Source organism: Ranitomeya variabilis, chromosome 5 (assembly GCF_051348905.1).
Source record: "Ranitomeya variabilis isolate aRanVar5 chromosome 5, aRanVar5.hap1, whole genome shotgun sequence".
Taxonomy (NCBI): Eukaryota; Metazoa; Chordata; class Amphibia; order Anura; family Dendrobatidae; genus Ranitomeya; species Ranitomeya variabilis.
In genome coordinates, this window is record NC_135236.1 from 39,876,683 (window position 1) to 39,893,869 (window position 17,187).

Here is a 17,187-nt window from a genome sequence, read left to right on the forward strand (position 1 = left end):
TTAATTAAACCATACTTAAGACCTCGCCCATTCCCCTGTTGCCCTCGTCATCTGTGAAAGAGGTAAAAAAAACAAAACAACCATATTCCTCACATTTTCGCAGAAATGCTTGTAATTCAATTCTCCCACGACGGGTCTAGCTCTGCTACACCGAGATGGCAGGCTGCATGGTTGAGCTCAGTGTCTGCCTGTGAACTGCTATTCCCTGTCTGAGGACACCACGAGCGTGAGAAAGTTCTCCTGCTCATGGTGCCGTCTGACAGGTCCTGCGAGTTCACGGCCAATAACCTTTCTGACGTCAGCGTTAGTGCCGTGGGGAAATTTAAATAAATTGGAAAACTGTGTTTAGTCTGTGTTTAGTCTTGCAGTATTTCTAATAAAGAACTTTATTCTGGCTGTGTCTTTATTTTCCATACATCTATAGGATTAGTAATGGATAGGTGTCTTATAGATGCCTCTCCATTACTAATCTGTGGGCTTGATGTCACCTGACAATACAAAGGTGACATCAACCCCACAAATATGAACCCCACTTGCCACGGCTACAGGGCATGCGGGAAGAGCAGGGCAAAGTGCCAGAATTTTTGCATCTAATAGATTTTCTGGGTGGCTACTGCCTGCTATTTTTAGGCTGACGGGTTCAATACCCATGGCTCCTTACAAGCCTGAGAATACAGCCCCCAGCTGTTGGCTTTAGCAAGGCTGGTTGTCAAAAATGGGGGGGTCTCATGCCATTTTTTTTTTATTATTTATTTAAATAATTAAAAAATATGTCATGGGGACCCCTCTATTCTTGATAATCAACCTTGCTGAGGGTTGCAGTCCCCAGCTGTGAGTTTTGCCTGGCTTGGTATCAAAAATACATGGGAACCCACACAGGTTTTTTTTATTTATTTACAATGCAGGAGTGGCTGATAAATACTGCCATCTGCTGCTTCTGCTCTCACTGTTATTAGCGGCAGCAGGTGTCAGCTGATGGGAGCTGTAGTCCCATCAGCTGACACCAGTGAACGGAGGTAAAGTTTATACCTCCGATCACAGCTGAGCGCTCACGCTGTCTTATGACAGCGTGGGAACCGTGGCTCTCTGACTGGAGGGGATGGGATTTACATTACTCTTTTGTTCATTCATTTTCCATTTTGTTAATTTATCAAAAATAAACTATTAACACTTCTTGTTTTAGAATTTTCTGGCTTTGCAGCATTTTCTCCTGCCTAAACCTTCAGCACTGTTCTGTACATAGCGACATGTTTTGTTAGGACAGGATCTATAGAAACATTCTCACTGTATACAGACATTTCTGATATATTCTTGTGTTGGCTCCTGGACGCCTTTCTCTGCTCTGAGGAACAATGACAGTAAAACGTTTTCACAACTCTAGAAAGTCCCATCTGTGGGAGAAATGTCATGGGAGCGGCAGACGGTAAATATGTGGACAGAGACATGAAGATCAAGTGTCAAGATTCTGCTACATAGTAACATAGTTCTGCTTTTTTTTTTTTCCTTTTTCTTCTCGTGTGGATTGTATCTTCCATATAAGAATAACCTACTGATTACAGTGAGACTGGCGCAGACTCCTTCCATCTCTCCAGAAAACATTTTAAGGAAGGATTAAGGATAGGCAGTTACTTCAACCTTCCAGTTAAGAACACATGCATGCTCGGTGAAGCTGAGCGTGCATGTATGTGGTGGGACTGAGAGGAACAGCTGTTGGCTGAGGGTAGCTGCAGGTCCATCATACTGTTTATAGGGGATCTGTGGGTCCATAATACTGTGTATAGAGGAACTATGGACTCATTATACTGTGTATAGGGGAGCTGCAGTTCCATCATACTGTGTATAGAGGAGCTATGGACTCATTATACTGTGTATAGGGGAGCTGCAGGTCCATCATACTGTGTATGGGGGGTATAGAGGGGCTGTGGACTCATTATACTGTGCATAGGGGAGCTGCAGGTCCATCATACTGTGTATAGAGGAGCTATGGACTCATTATACTGTGTATAGGGGAGCTGCAGGTCCATCATACTGTGTATGGGGGGTATAGAGGGGCTGTGGACTCATTATACTGTGTATAGGGGAGCTGCAGATCCATCATACTGTGTATAGAGGAGCTATGGACTCATTATACTGTGTATAGGGGAGCTGCAGGTCCATCATACTGTGTATGGGGGGTATAGAGGGGCTGTGGACTCATTATACTGTGTATAGGGGAGCTGCAGGTCCATCATACTGTGTATAGAGGAGCTATGGACTCATTATACTGTGTATAGGGGAGCTGCAGGTCCATCATACTGTGCATAGAGGGGCTATGGACTCATTATACTGTGTATAGGGGAGCTGCAGGTCCAACATACTGTGTATAGAGGGGCTATGGACTCACTACACTGTGTATAGGGGAGCTGCAGGTCCATCATACTGTGTATAGAGAAGCTATGGACTAATTATACTGTGTATAGGGGAGCTGCAGGTCCATCATACTGTGTATAGAGAAGCTGTGGACTCATCATAATGTGTATAAGTGAGCCCTGGGTAGATTGTTGTACTGTGTGTAGGGGAGCTGTGGGCTTTTAAACTGTGTATAGAGAAGCTGTGGGAACATCATACTGTGTATAGAGGAGCTATGGACTCATTATACTGTGTACAGATGAGCAGTGAACTCATCATACTGTGTATCGCGGAACTATGGACTCATCATACTGTGTATAAGAGAGCTGTGGGGGCATTTTACTGTGTATAGGGGAGCTGTGGACCCTTTATACTGTGTATAGAGGAGCTGTGAACTCATCATACTGTGCATAGAGAATCTGTGGACACATCTGTCACAATAATTTAAAAATGCCATGTTCTGAGTAATTTTTTAGAAGGCACCATGGTGGCAGACACCCCTGTGGGCTCTTTGACCCTCTTCTCTCTGCCTGTCAGCACAGTGAAATTCTAAACCACTCTTTTCCCCCTCCCTCTAGAATGTCTTTGTTTGCATATGTCAAACCGAAAGTAAAGAGTAGCAGAGCATGGCAATCCCTTTGTGTAGCTACATTGGTCCTTTAAGACCAAATATATCAAAACAGGATATTCACAGAAATAGGCAGTTCATATTTCCGGAAAACGCGGGGACAGGGCTCCCAACTGGTAGGTTTTGGGAGCTCAGCGCTTAGCAGAAATTGATAAATGCATTACTGCTTAACTGGGGCTCCTAGCCTAGATGTGTTTACACTTGAAGGAATCCCCAGTCCTTGCTGAACATAGTGATAACATTGTCTTTCTTCTACGAGGTTCATACGCAAAGATATGTGTAAAAAAGGCTTTTCATAATTGTAAGAAAGGGGAGCGTTCAGCCTCTGAGTGAGGTCAACCCAATGGGAGTACCTTGGTTTTGGGCACCGGGATAAGTGAGCAAGACCTTTTTCTTCACTAGTTTTTTGTACAGGGTCTAGCTGCGAGACACATCTGTAATGCATCTTGATGTGTCGCCCTTCCCCCGAGCCGCATGGTCAGCCATGATATGAAAGAACCGTAAGTCTATTTTCTTCCATTAATTCCTTTTTATTTGTATTTGTTTGTACATACAATACTTGTCTTCTTTTATAATATCTTTTTACCCTTTTGTGAACACTGCCTACCTTTTGGAGTAAAATATATAAAATTACTAGCTTTGTTTCACCTTGCTCTATAACGCACTGTCACGTTCTCTGAAGTCAATTACGCTACTAATTGGGTTGGCTCCAGACCTGTTATTAAGAAATCAGAGCTGGTGGCAGCGGATTTGTCCTGCGCCTTTGGGAAACCTGGTAGCGATGGACAACATTGATAATTATTGTTCCCGCCTGAGTGGGAGTAGCTAGATTGCCCTCGCTGCAGTGTGCCCATTAGCCAGTACATAGTAAGGCAGCCTTTCTGGCAACTAATTATCCTAGGTGCAGTACCTTGACTGACCTGAGGGTGAGGGGGCGCCAGAGAGCTGCAAGTTCCAAAACGGAACAGGGAAGTGGGATACAGATAAATCCCCTTCAGAAAAGAATCGGGGCAACGAAACAACCCCGATTCAAGACATATTGGGGTCAGCGGGGTGGGATGATAAAGTTATCCCCCTGTGATCCGTGAAAATGTCATACTGAGTATAGAGGAGCTGTGGACTCATCATACTGTGTATAGAGAAGCTGTGGGCCTTTCATACTGTGTATAAGAGAGCTGTGGGAGCATTATACAGTGTATAGGGGAGCTGTGGGCCCTTCATACTTTGTATAGAGGAGCTGTGGACACATCATACTGTGTATAAAGTACCTGTGGACTCATACTGTGTATAGAGAAGTTTTGGACTCATCATACTATGTATAAGGGAGCTGTGGACTCATCACACGGTGTATAGAGGAGCTGTGGACTGATACTTTGCATAGGGGAGCTGTGGACCCATCATACTGTGTATAAGGGAGCAGTGGACTCATCACACGGTGTATAGAGGAGCTGTGGACTCATACTGTGTACAGGGGAGCTGTGGACTCATCATACTGTGTAGAGATGATCTGTGAACTCATCACACTGTGTATAGGGGATCTGTGGACTCATCACACTGTGTATAGGGGATCTGTGGACTCATCATACTGTGAATAGAGGAGCTGTGGGCCCATAATACTGTGTATAGAGGAGCTTTGGACTCATCATACTGTGTATAGGGGAGCTGTGGACTCATCACATGGTATATAGAGGAGCTGTGGACTCATACTTTGCATAGGAGAGCTGTGGACTCATCATACTGTGTATAAGGGAGCAGTGGACTCATCTCGCGGTGTATAGAGGAGCTGTGGACTCATACTGTGTACAGGGGAGCTGTGGACTCATCATACTGTGTATAGGGGAGCTGTGGACTCATCATACTGTGTATAGAGGAGCTGTGGACTCATCATACTGTGTATAGAGGAGCTGTGGACTCATCATGCTGTGTAAAGAGGAGCTGTGGGCCCATCATACTGTGTATAGGGGAGCTGTGGACTCATCATACTGTGTATAGAGGAGCTCTGGACTCATCATAGTGTGTATAGGGGAGCTCTGGACTCATCATAGTGTGCATAGGGGAGCTGTGGACTCATCATACTGTGTATAGGGGAGCTGTGGACTCATCATACTGTGTATAGAGGAGCTGTGGACTCATCATACTGTGTATAGAGGAGCTGTGGACTCATCATACTGTGTTTATGTAGGAGGGTGGTGCTGTTAGGAACAGTAAGCAACACGCTGTTACTTTAAGAGACTGCACCCCCTTCTCTGGCGTGATGAAATGTTCTGCTTCTCCCCTGCAATAGACTGTATGAATGGACTGGACTGTGCAGATAACAGAGGTGGAGCCTGAACTGTGTGTGTGAGCTGATGCTGCTGCAGAGAGAACTTTGTGCTGATAGCTGCAAGAGAGAACTGTGTCCTGATATAGCTGCAAGAGAGGACCCCCAGCCTGTAACGGAGTGGACTTGTGAGATTTAACAGACTTTTCCGGGTGCAGCGAGGGTGGCTGTCCTGTGTTAGTTCAAGGAGCCACGAAGATACCGAGAAAGGGATTTACAGTTTCCAGGAGCACCTCCAGGACCCAGAAGCCAGGAGAAGACCACATTTCACGGAGCTGGCAGAGAGCCGTGCGCACCACCGTACTAGACTGCTGGAGGCCCCCTGGGACTGGATCTGAGTGCCCAACATCATCATGAGTTTGTTCCTGTTTTGTGCACATGTCAGGGCCTAGTGTAGGCTTCAATAGTCGGAACACGGCAGCCGTGTAGCCTGCTTAGTAAAGGCCAGGGAGGTTATACGTAGAGTAGCATAATTCTTTGTTTATTGTTTGCATTTACTTGTGTAACATATATTGAGTATGTAACAGTTGGAGCACCGTGCTATTTTACGGACAAGCTAAAGAATATAACTCTTCTAAATTATCTTTTGCCATTGCATACCCCTGTTTGCATCTTCCTCATCCACTTCATTCCTTGCCTTCCAATAAATCTACCCTTTGTTGTTTGCACCTGATCTTGTGTACGGTAGTCTTCCTGCACCGTGGTGGTCCCCTGGCCATCGCTTCATATAGAGGAGCTGTGGGGACATCATACTGTGTATAGGGGAGCTGTGGACTCATCGTACTGTGTATAGGGGAGATGTACATGGGAGAACTCAAAGGACATAGAATGTTAAACAGGCATTTAAGAAACATAATTGTCAGGGTTTTATGACCGTCAAAGGTGCACATGGGACATTATTACTTTCTAGGAGCGAAATGTGGACACTGTTATTATTATTATTATTATTTATTTATATAGCACCATTGATTCCATGGTGCTGTACATGAGAATGGGCTACATACAAGTTACAGATATCACTTACAGTAAACAAACTAACAATGACAGACTGATACAGAGGGACGAGGACCCTGCCCTTGCGAGCTTACATCCTACAGGATTATGGGGAAGGAAACAGTAGGTTGAGGGTTGTAGGAGCTCCGGTGTTGGTGAGGCAGTATCTTCGGTAGTGATGAGGAGGCAGCGGGGACAGTGCAGGCTGTAGGCTTTTCTGAAGAGATGGGTTTTCAGGTTCCGTCTGAAGGATCCAAATGTGGTTGATAGTCGGATGTGTTGGGGCAGAGAATTACAGAGGATGGGGGATATTCGGGAGAAGTCTTGGAGGTGGTTGGATGAGGAGCGAATAAGTGTGAAGGAGAGAAGGAGGTCTTGGGAGGACCGGAGATTACGGGAGGGAAGATATCGGGAGATTAGTTCAGAGATACAGTACAGACCAAAAGTTTGGATACACCTTCTCATTTAAAGATTTTTCTGTATTTTCATGACTATGAAAATTGTACATTCACACTGAAGGCATCAAAACTATGAATTAACACATGTGGAATTATATACTTAACAACAAAAAAAAGTGTGAAACAACTGAAATTATGTCTTATATTCTAGGTTCTTCAATGTAGCCACCTTATGCTTTGATGACTGCTTTGCACACTCTTGGCATTCTCTTGATGAGCTTCAAAGGTAGTCCCCGGGAATGGTTTTCACTTCACAGGTGCGCCCTGTCAGGTTTAATAAGTTGGATTTCTTGCCTTATAAATGGGGTTGGGACCATCACTTGTGTTGTGCAGAAGTCTGGTGGATACACAGCTGATAGTCCTACTGTATAGACTGTTAGAATTTGTATTATGGCAAGAAAAAAGCAGCTAAGTAAAGAAAAACGAGTGGCCATCATTACTTTAAGAAATGAAGGTCAGTCAGTCTGAAAAATTGGGAAAACTTTGAAAGTGTCCCCAAGTGTAGTGGCAAAAACCATCAAGCGCTACAAAGAAACTGACTCACATGAGGACCGCCCCAGGAAAGGAAGACCAAGAGTCACCTCTGCTTCTGAGGATAAGTTTATCTAAGTCACCAGCCTCAGAAATCGCAGGTTAACAGCAGCTCAGATTAGAGACCTGGTCAATGCCCCACAGAGTTCTAGCAGCAGACACATCTCTACAACAGCTGTTAAGAGGCAGTGGCGTATCCAGGGGGGGCAGCCGGGGCATGTGCCCCGGGCGGAGCCAACAAGTGGGCGCCAGCGGGCCGCCTGATGATGCGGCGGTCCAAGGAGGCTCCTCGTCGAGTCATACCCAGGGGTTGGCAGGGCCAGGGAGCTTGGGCTGTCTAATAATACTCACCTACTCCTGGCGCGGTCCCTGCAGGTCCCTGGCTGCCCGGCGCCCCAGCTTCTTCCTATACTGAGCGGTCACATGGTACCGCTCATTACAGTAATGAATATGCGGCTCCACCTCCCATAGGGGTGGAGCCGCATATTCATTACTGTAATGAGCGGTAATGGTGACCACTCAGTACAGGAACTGCCAGCGCCGGGGAGCAGGGACCTGCAGGGACCGCACCAGGAGAAGGTGAGTATAACGGAGAGGGGGAGCACTGTGCGATATTCACCTGCTCCTCGTTCCAGCCGCCGCTCCATCTTCTGCAGTGATGCTGAGGTCAGAGGGTGCGGTGACATAGTTAGTGCGCGCCCTTTGCCTGAACGTCAGTGCAGAGGAGGCGGAAGATGGAGCGGCGACTGGAACGAGGAGCAGGTGAATATTGAAAGTGCCGGGGGCCTCAGTGACGGAGAGGTGAGTATGTGATTTTTTTTTTTATCGCAGCAACAGCAAATGGGGCAAATATCTGTATGGAGTATCTTACGGGGCCATAAAGTTTGTGCAGCGCTATAATGGGGCAAGTGTCTGTATGGAGCATCTTATGGGCCATTATTAACCTTTATGCAGGATAATATGGGGCTCCTGATTCAACATGGATATTCAAAAACACTTAACCTACTGATGTCTCAATTAATTTTAATTTTATTGGTATCTATTTTAACATGGAGATTCAGGAATGTACCTTGGCTTGGTCATACAGTTTCAATAGAGTTAAGGTTCAAATGGGGGAGGTTTGGGGGGGGGGGCACCAAACTGATCCTTAGCCCCGAGTGCAGGAAAGGCTAGATACACCTCTGTTAAGAGGAGACTTTGTGCAGCAGGCCTTCATGGTAAAATAGCTGCTAGGAAACCACTGCTAAGTACAGGCAACAAACAGAAGAGATTGTTTAGGCTAAAGAACACAAGGAAGTAAAGTAATGATGGCCACTCGTTTTTCTTTACTTAGCTGCTTTTTTCTTGCCATAATACAAATTCTAACAGTCTATTCAGTAGGACTATCAGCTGTGTATCCACCAGACTTCTGCACAACACAACTGATGGTCCCAACCCCATTTATAAGGCAAGAAATCCCACTTATTAAACCTGACAGGGCACACTTGTGAAGGGAAAACCATTCCCTGTGACTACCTCTTGAAGCTCATCAAGAGAATGCCAAGAGTGTGCAAAGCAGTCATCAAAGCAAAAGGTGGCTACTTTGAAGAACCTCGAATGTAAGACATATTTTCACTTGTTTCACACTTTTTTGTTAAGTATATAATTCCACATGTGTTAATTCATAGTTTTGATGCCTTCAGTGTGAATGTACAATTTTCATAGTCATGAAAATACAGAAAAAAATTTAAATCAGAAGGTGTGTCCAAACTTTTGCTCTGTACTGTATATGGAAGAGACAGGTGACAGATGGCTTTGTAGGTCAGTATTAGTAATTTGAACTGGCTACGCTGAGGGAATGGGAGCCAGTGAAGAGATTTGCAGAGGGGGGAAGCGGAGGAGTAGCGAGGAGAGAGATGAATTAGTCGGGTAGCAGAGTTAAGGATGGACTGAAGAGGTGAAAGGGTGTTAGCAGGGAGGCCGCAGAAAAGGATGTTGCAGTAGTCGAGGCGGGAGATGATGAGGGCATGCACAAGCATTTTAGTAGATTGACGGTTGAGAAAAGGATGGATTCTGGAGATATTTTTGAGCTGGAGGCGACAGGAGGTGGAAAGAGCTTGGATGTGCGGTTTGAAGGACAGGGCAGAGTCAAAGGTTACTCCGAGGCAGCGGACTTCCGGTACGGGGGAAAGCGTGATGTCGTTGATTGCGACTGTTTACATATAGGCTGAACTGGATGGACAAATGTCTTTTTTTGGCCTTGCTATGTTACTATGTTACTGTCCTCTAGGGCATGCGCACAGGACGTTATTATATTCTAGGGGTCTGTTTTAACATCTAGAAGGGAGGCATTGTACTATGTAAGGGGCACAGTGGTGGCATTGTTATGTGGGGCTGTAAGAGGAGCACAGCTTTTGTAGTGAAGTAATAGGGACACATACGGCAGCATACATATCAGCACATACATATCAGCAAGTTGAGGAGTTTGTGCAGGTTGGGAATAGATGGAGACGGTGCTGAAAATTTGAGAAAAGAAATGTGCCTTTGTTGTATTCTCTGCAGCCGAGTCGTGGCTGGAAGAAGTTGTCATGTCGGTCTGGGCCAGATGGAAAAGACGTGAAAAGTGAAAGATTCCATCAGAAAGAACGTCTGCTGTAAGTCATTATCTATAACTATGCTGTGATCTCCTATATGATCTGCAGGTCTGATATCTGCCAATATATGGTCGCCATATGGCAATAATATCAATGTTGGTATTTGTGTAGAGATTTATTTTCACTAACAGCATTATTATCTGCTGAAGTTCCCCTATACTCACTATTAGGGGGCATCACCATAGTTGTAATCACGGTCAGGGCCAAGAAAAGGTACTTTGGTGCCCTAGGCAGATGAAGTCAATGGCACCCCCATGAACCCTCAGCCCCCATGTAAAGGAATGGATCTGAGACTAAAGTAATAGGACCCCTAACACATATGCACCCTTTTTGATGGGTCAGGTGACATGCTCAGACGACCACTTCAACTAGAATTGTCACCTGCTTCACCCAAAATTACCAACAAAAGTAAAAGAAATGGTGCACTTTAGAGATGAGGCTCAACAGGGAGTGTTTTTTCATAGTTAGATATGGAATCTTTCATTGCTTGCGGACCATTTACACGATATCAGGGAAAAATAGCGGCATTCATCCCTGACATACTATATTATAAATATCAAACCCAAGGACAGTCATGGAAACTAATAATACTTAACTATACTGGGGGTCGTTTGCTTTCAGTTAAGGTGCGCAGCATTTGAAGCATACCCCAAGGGAAGCTAAACAGACCCCATTATAAAGGGATACGTATGATGGTTTTTATTTCCGTCATGCAACAAATACAGTTTGGAACAAACTGATGGTGGTTCTGGTGTCATATTTCTGTATAGATATTGGTTCTCGTGACATATACATGTACTAATGGTGGTTCTGGTCTTGTATTCCTTTACTGATGGTGGTTATGGTGACATCTTCACCACTTGCCTTCTGGAAGAGAGGCTGAAGTTTGTAAGTTGTATTTGTTTTATGTGATGTGTATTGGTGTCTTCCAGGTGTCTGAATGGTCGAGGACAACCATTGTTAAAGAGGGGGGAATGTAAGGATGATGGACCACTGGGTCACATTCCTACTCCTGAATACATCAATCTCGTCAATGTTGTGTATTGTAAATAATGTCTTGCATCTTTTGTATATACCATGTCATGTGAATAGTAATGTAAGTTGAATATGAATAGTGTGAGATCCAGGGCGCCAGTAGTGGAAGAAAGAGGATGAGGAACAGCTGAGCAAGTAAAGGAGACTTATGAATCAGGACTGTAGCGTTACAGCTGGGTTGCTGTGAAGTAGGGAGAATGAGTGTGCCTAGAAAGCCCTGTAGTAAGCTACAGAGGAAGGATAGTGTGTGGAATAATTGCTTCATGCTGTAAAGAAAACGTCCATAAGACTTTGTGCCCGCTATCCCTTGTGTATAATCCTTATCAAGTTATCGTTCAGTAAAAAGTAAATTTTGGAATGGTGGTCTCTCTCATTGAACTGTGAAACATCTGCTCCTGGCAAACCTGCAATGTCAGTAACATGCGTTGTGCACACGCTTAAGGCCCTCACAGCACAAGTCCACACACCCAGCAGGACCCACACTGTCATGTAGTGTGTCGGGCGCTGAAGACAAGTGCCTTCCCGGCAACTACCGCTGCGCGCCATGTAACATCCCCATAGCCAACCCCTAATGTCCCCACAGACAGCCCATCTTATGTCTCCATAGCCAGCCCCTTATGTCCCCATACCCATGTCCCCACAGGCCCTCTGTATAATAGCCTCCATTCATTAGGAAAATAATATAATCAAAATAAAAAAATCTGATACTCCCCTAATCCCGGCTCCCTGTCCAGCGCGTTCCGTCCCTTCTTCCATCTGGTGCAGCAGTGGGCGCTGGACGGCACGGTGACCTCACTGCATCCTCAGACATCCAACGTCCTCTCCATGCGCCGTAGACCGCTGACTACAGCTCCTGCGCAACTGTGAGTCGCCCGCCAGGGCCGTGGGGTACCTGGTACCGGTGTTCACAGGGGGATGTCACGGTGGCGACCCGGTCCGTGGCCCTGGGCGCCCATGTAAAAGGGAAATTGAATAAAGTTTATGTTCGTGATGCCACCTGTGGTATTTGGTCAATGGGGACCGACGTTGCTTTACGGGGTCCTCTGGGGTGATGTTATGGCAGCTAGATGGTATAACTTCCCACAGGTGAAGTAGGTCCCCAGGGCTCCTGGTGTGTAGATGGAAGATGGTGGTGAACGGTGTGGTAAAGAACGAGGACACAGGTTTGCAGTCCCTTTACCTTGTTTACTGAAGACTTCAGGCAGCCACAGTCCAGGGCACCAGATCACAGGGCAGGCAGGGTCCAGCCAGCTTGGAAGCAAATCCAGAGTCCCCTTTACAAGGTGGAGTTGGAAGCCTTCCTCTAGTGTGGTGGTGTTGTAGTCCCTTACTGCCTATGGCTTCAGATAAGGTCCTGACAGTTCTTCTCTCTGTCCCCCATATAGGAAAGGCCAATACCTGTATGACAGGTAACTCGAGCCTTTTTACAGGGACTCTATCACGCCCCGGGCTCTATGTGTTACTGTGTCTTCAGGTGTGTGTGGTGGACAGGTAACTTGCAGTCCAGCTGTCCTGCCGGTCTCTGCTGTAAGTCGTAGAGTCCCTTACAACCTCGGTGGTCCGGCTACCGGTTATCTGCGCCTCAGAAGGAGGCAGCCTGCTCGTAGCTGGTCTCCCCTGATGTTACTCTCCTGTGCTTCGCTCTCCTTCACGCTCACTGAACAATGTTCTTTCCTTCTGTATGTCTCGTTCTTTAGGAGCTGCAGTTCTTCAGACTACACGGCCCCTTCAGACCTTCTGACACTCTATGTCGGTCTGCTTCCTCCTCTGTCCTCTGACAGAATCCAACTCACTTCCCTCCAAACCACAATATATATATAGGGGAGTCACCTAGAAATAGGATCAAAAGCTCCCCCTTGTGGCCTGGAGTGTGAACATGTTGTGTGCATTGTGGTTACCCGATAAAGAAGATCTTTCATCGCTTCCAAACGTAACATCACGCTCCCCGTGAGGAAAGCAATATTACTGTGACGACCAGGACACTGGGGCGCCAAAACTGAGTGCGGGGAAGGAGCGACGGCCGGAGCGCAGGCAGAGAGGGGTTAGGGGTGTCGGCGACTGCTCCCCTGTGTGCCCGTGCCTCTGCCGTCACTGGGCTGAATGCCTGCGGTCGGAGGAAGGTGACAGACGGCCACCGCGGTTGACGGCCCCCTGACCTCACAGTGTGTCAGAGCTCTGCCTGAGGGGCCCAATAAGATCCAGACTGAGGAGACTGCAGCCATGATAAATCATCAGGACAAGCCACCCTTCAGTTGGCTCGTTGGTCTAGGGGTATGATTCTCGCTTTGGGTGCGAGAGGTCCCGGGTTCAAATCCCGGACGAGCCCTGTTTTTTTTCCTTTTATATCTCTTTTTTATAAAATAATATAATAATGAAATATTGATATAACATAGCACCAATTTTGAAGAGAAACCTATTTTTCAATAAAAATGTTGCATTTTTCCTATTTAAATCACAGGAAAAAAGTAAATAAGAATCGATACAAAACGTTATAAAATGCAGTGAAGAGCCAGGGTCTGGAGATGATTGTTTCACACAGGAATTACCGGATAAAATGGAAATTTAGGAGGACAAAAAAAAACATTCCTGGCAGCGGTGGGATTCGAACCCACGCCCCCGAAGAGACTGGAGCCTTAATCCAGCGCCTTAGACCGCTCGGCCACGCTACCGTGGTGACAGGATCTGTCACAGGAGGCTCAGACTGGTGTAATGGTCGCAGGCAGACAGATCAATATTAGTTTTCGGACTTTTTTTTTTCTAATTTCCATTCATTATTTTTATTCCATCTTATAATAAACACAGAAGGAGCCGCAGCTTCTCAGTTTATCTCGGGTTGTACCATACGAACCTCTGCAGTCCCGCCATGAATGTCATCGGAAGCAGATCTGCTGGGCCTAAGTCGCTGAAAGTCCCCGGAATGTCACTCTTTGTCTATTCTGAGCGCCATTTCTCCTGCGCTTTAACCCCTTAACGACCGCCGATACGCCTTTTAACGGCGGCCGCTAAGGGTACTTAAACCACAGCGCCGTTAATTAACAGCGCTGTGGAAAAAGTGAATAGCGCCCCCCAGAGTCGGATTTTCTCTGGGGTCTCGGTTGCCGAGGGTAGCCGAGACCCCAGAGAACATGATTCGGGGGGTTTTTACCGACCCCCGAGTTGCGATCGCCGGTAATTAACCGTTTACCGGCGGTCGCAAGAAAAAAAAAAAACGCGATTTGCCATTTAATTTCTCTGTCCTCCAATGTGATCGCACATCGGAGGACAGAGAAATAGGGTCCCCGATGGCCCCCAATAGCCCCCCAATACTCACCTATCTCCCCCGGTGCTCCTCGTGGCTCCCGATGGGCGCCGCCATCTTTTTTCCGGGAAAAAATGGCGGGCGCATGCGCAGTGCGCCCACCGCCCGGCACCCGGAAGATCTTTGGGGTCTCGGCTGCCGGGGGTAGCCGAGACCCCAAAGAACATGATCGGGGTCGGTTTTTACCGACCCCTGTTTTGCGATCGCCGGTAATTAACTGTTTACCGGCGACCGCAAAAAAAAAAAAAAAGCGATCTGTAATTCTCTGTCCTCTGATGTGATCGCACATCAGAGGACAGAGAAATAGGGGGATCCGGGGACCCTATCATACTCACCCGGTGTCCCCAGGTCCTCCTGCGTCTCCTCTTGCCGGCCGGCTTCTTCCTCTGCAAAGAAAATGGCGGGCGCATGCGCAGTGCGCCTGCCATCTGCTGCCATCTGCCGGCCGGCAGGAGAGACGAGTTGGGGCTAAAATTAGGGTTAGGGTTAGGGCTAGGGTTAGGGCTAGGGCTAGGGTTAGGGTTAGGGCTAGGGTTAGGGCTAGGGTTAGGGCTAGGGTTAGGGCTAGGGTTAGGGTTAGGGTTAGGGTTAGGGCTAGGGGTAGGGCTAGGGTTAGGGCTAGGGTTGGGGCTAAATTTAGGGTTAGGGCTAGGGTTAGGGTTAGGCTACTTTCACACTAGCGTTTTTTGGCTTCCGTCGCAACGCGTCGTTGGAGAAAAAACGCATCCTGCAAAAGTGCTTGCAGGATGCGTTTTTTTCTCCATTGACTTGCATTAGCGACACATTGCAACGGATTGCCACACGTCGCATCCGTCATGCGACGGATGCGTCGTGCTTTGGCGGACCGTCGGCACAAAAAAACGCTACATGTAACTTTTTTTGTGCGACGTGTCCGCCATTTCCGACCGCGCATGCGCGGCCGGAACTCCGCCCCCGCCTCCCCGCACCTCACAATGGGGCAGCGGATGCGTTGAAAAAACAGCATCCTCTGCACCCTTTGTGCGGCGCTTACAACGCTAGCGTCGGTACGTCGGCCCGACACACTGCGATCCAGTGCATGATGGACGCGACGTGTGGCCATCCGTCGGTAATACAAGTCTATGGGCAAAAAAGGCATCCTGTGGGCACATTTGCAGGATCCGTTTTTTGTCCTAAACGGCGGATTGTGACGGATGCCACACGACGCAAGTGTGAAAGTAGCCTTAGGGTTAGGGTTGGGGTTAAAGTTAGGGCTAGGGTTAGGGTTAAATTTAGGGTTAGGATTGGGGCTAAAGTTAGGGTTAGGGCTAGGGTTGGGGCTAAAATTAGGGTTAGGGTTAGGGTTGGGGCTAAAGTTAGGGATAGAGTTGGGATTAGGGTTAGGGTTTGGATTAGGGTTGGTATTAGGGTTACGGTTGGGATTAGGGTTACGTTTGGGATTAGGGTTGGGATTAGGGTTAGGGTTGGGATTAGGGTTAAGGTTAGGGTTGGGATTAGGGTTAGGGGTGTATTGGGATTAGGGTTAGGTTTGAGGTTAGGGTTGAGATTAGGGTTAGGGGTGTGTTGGATTTAGGGTTTTGATTAGGGTTATGGTTAGAGTTGAGATTAGGGCTGTTTTGGGGTTAGGGTTGTGATTATCGTTAGGGTTGTGATTAGGATTATGGATCGGGTTGAGATTAGGGTTAGGGGTGTGTTGGAGTTAGGGTTGGAGTTAGAATTGGGGGGTTTCCACTGTTTAGGTACATCAGGGGGTCTCCAAACACGACAGACAATTTTGAGCTAAAAAAGTCAAATGGTGCTCCCTCCCTTCTGAGCTCTGACGTGCGCCCAAACAGTGGTTTACCCCCACATATGGGGCATCAGCGAACTCGGGATAAATTGGACAACAACTTTTGGGGTCCAATTTCTCTTGTTACCCTTGTGAAAATAAAAACTTGGGGGCTAAAAATCTTTTTTGTGGAAAAAAAATATTTTTTATTTTCACGACTCTGCATTATAAACTTCTGTGAAGCACTTGGGCATTCAAAGTTCTCACCACACATCTAGATAAGTTCCTTTGGGGGTCTAGTTTCCAAAATGGGGTCCCTTGTGGGGGGTTTCTACTGTTTAGGTACATCAGGGGCTCTGCAAACGCAACATAACACCCACAGACAATTCTATCAAAGTCTGAATTCCAAAATAGCGCTCCTTCTCTTCCGAGCTCTGCCGTGTTCCCAAACAGTGGTTTACCCCCACATATGTGGTACCAGCATACTCAGGACAAATTGGAGAACAAATATTGGTGTCCAATTTCACTTGTTACCCTTGTGAAAATAAAAACTTGGGGGCTAAAAAATCTTTTTTGTGGAAAAAAAAAATATTTTCTATTTTCACTACTCTGCATTATAAACTTCTGTGAAGCACTTGGGCATTCAAAGTTCTCACCACATATCTAGATAAGTTCCTTGGGGGGTCTAGTTTCCAAAATGGGGTCACTTGTGGGGGGTTTCTACTGTTTAGGTACATCAGTGGCTCTGCAAACGCAACATAACGCCCGCAGACCATTCTATCAAAGTCTGCATTCCAAAATGGCGCTTCTTCCCTTCCGAGCTCTGCGGTGCGCCCAAACAGTGGTTTACCCCCACATATGGGGTGTCGGCGTACTCAGGACAAATTGTACAACAACTTCTGGGGTCCATTTTCTCCTGTTACCCTTGGTAAAATAAAAATTTGGAGGCAAAAAGATAATTTTTGTAGAAAAAATGTGATTTATTTATTTTCACGGCACTACGTTATAAACTTCTGTGAAGCACCTGGGGGTTTAAAGTGCTCACCACACATCTAGATAAGTTCCTTAAGGGGTCTAGTTTCCAAAATGGTGTCATTTGTGGGGGGTTTCCACTGTTTAGGCACATCAGGGGCTCTCCAAACGCGACATGGCATCC

General features: G+C 46.7%; 2 non-coding genes across 2 annotated transcripts; one reads left to right on the forward strand and one right to left on the reverse strand.

The window, feature by feature from the left end:
- Window positions 1-13,240: 13,240 nt before the first annotated feature.
- TRNAP-UGG (transfer RNA proline (anticodon UGG)) lies at window positions 13,241-13,312 on the forward strand. Its single transcript has one exon. It is a non-coding gene; the product is annotated as a tRNA-Pro (tRNA).
- Window positions 13,313-13,573: 261 nt separating this feature from the next.
- On the reverse strand, window positions 13,574-13,655 carry TRNAL-AAG (transfer RNA leucine (anticodon AAG)). The gene has a single exon. It is a non-coding gene; the product is annotated as a tRNA-Leu (tRNA).
- Between the last annotated feature and the right edge of the window lie 3,532 nt (window positions 13,656-17,187).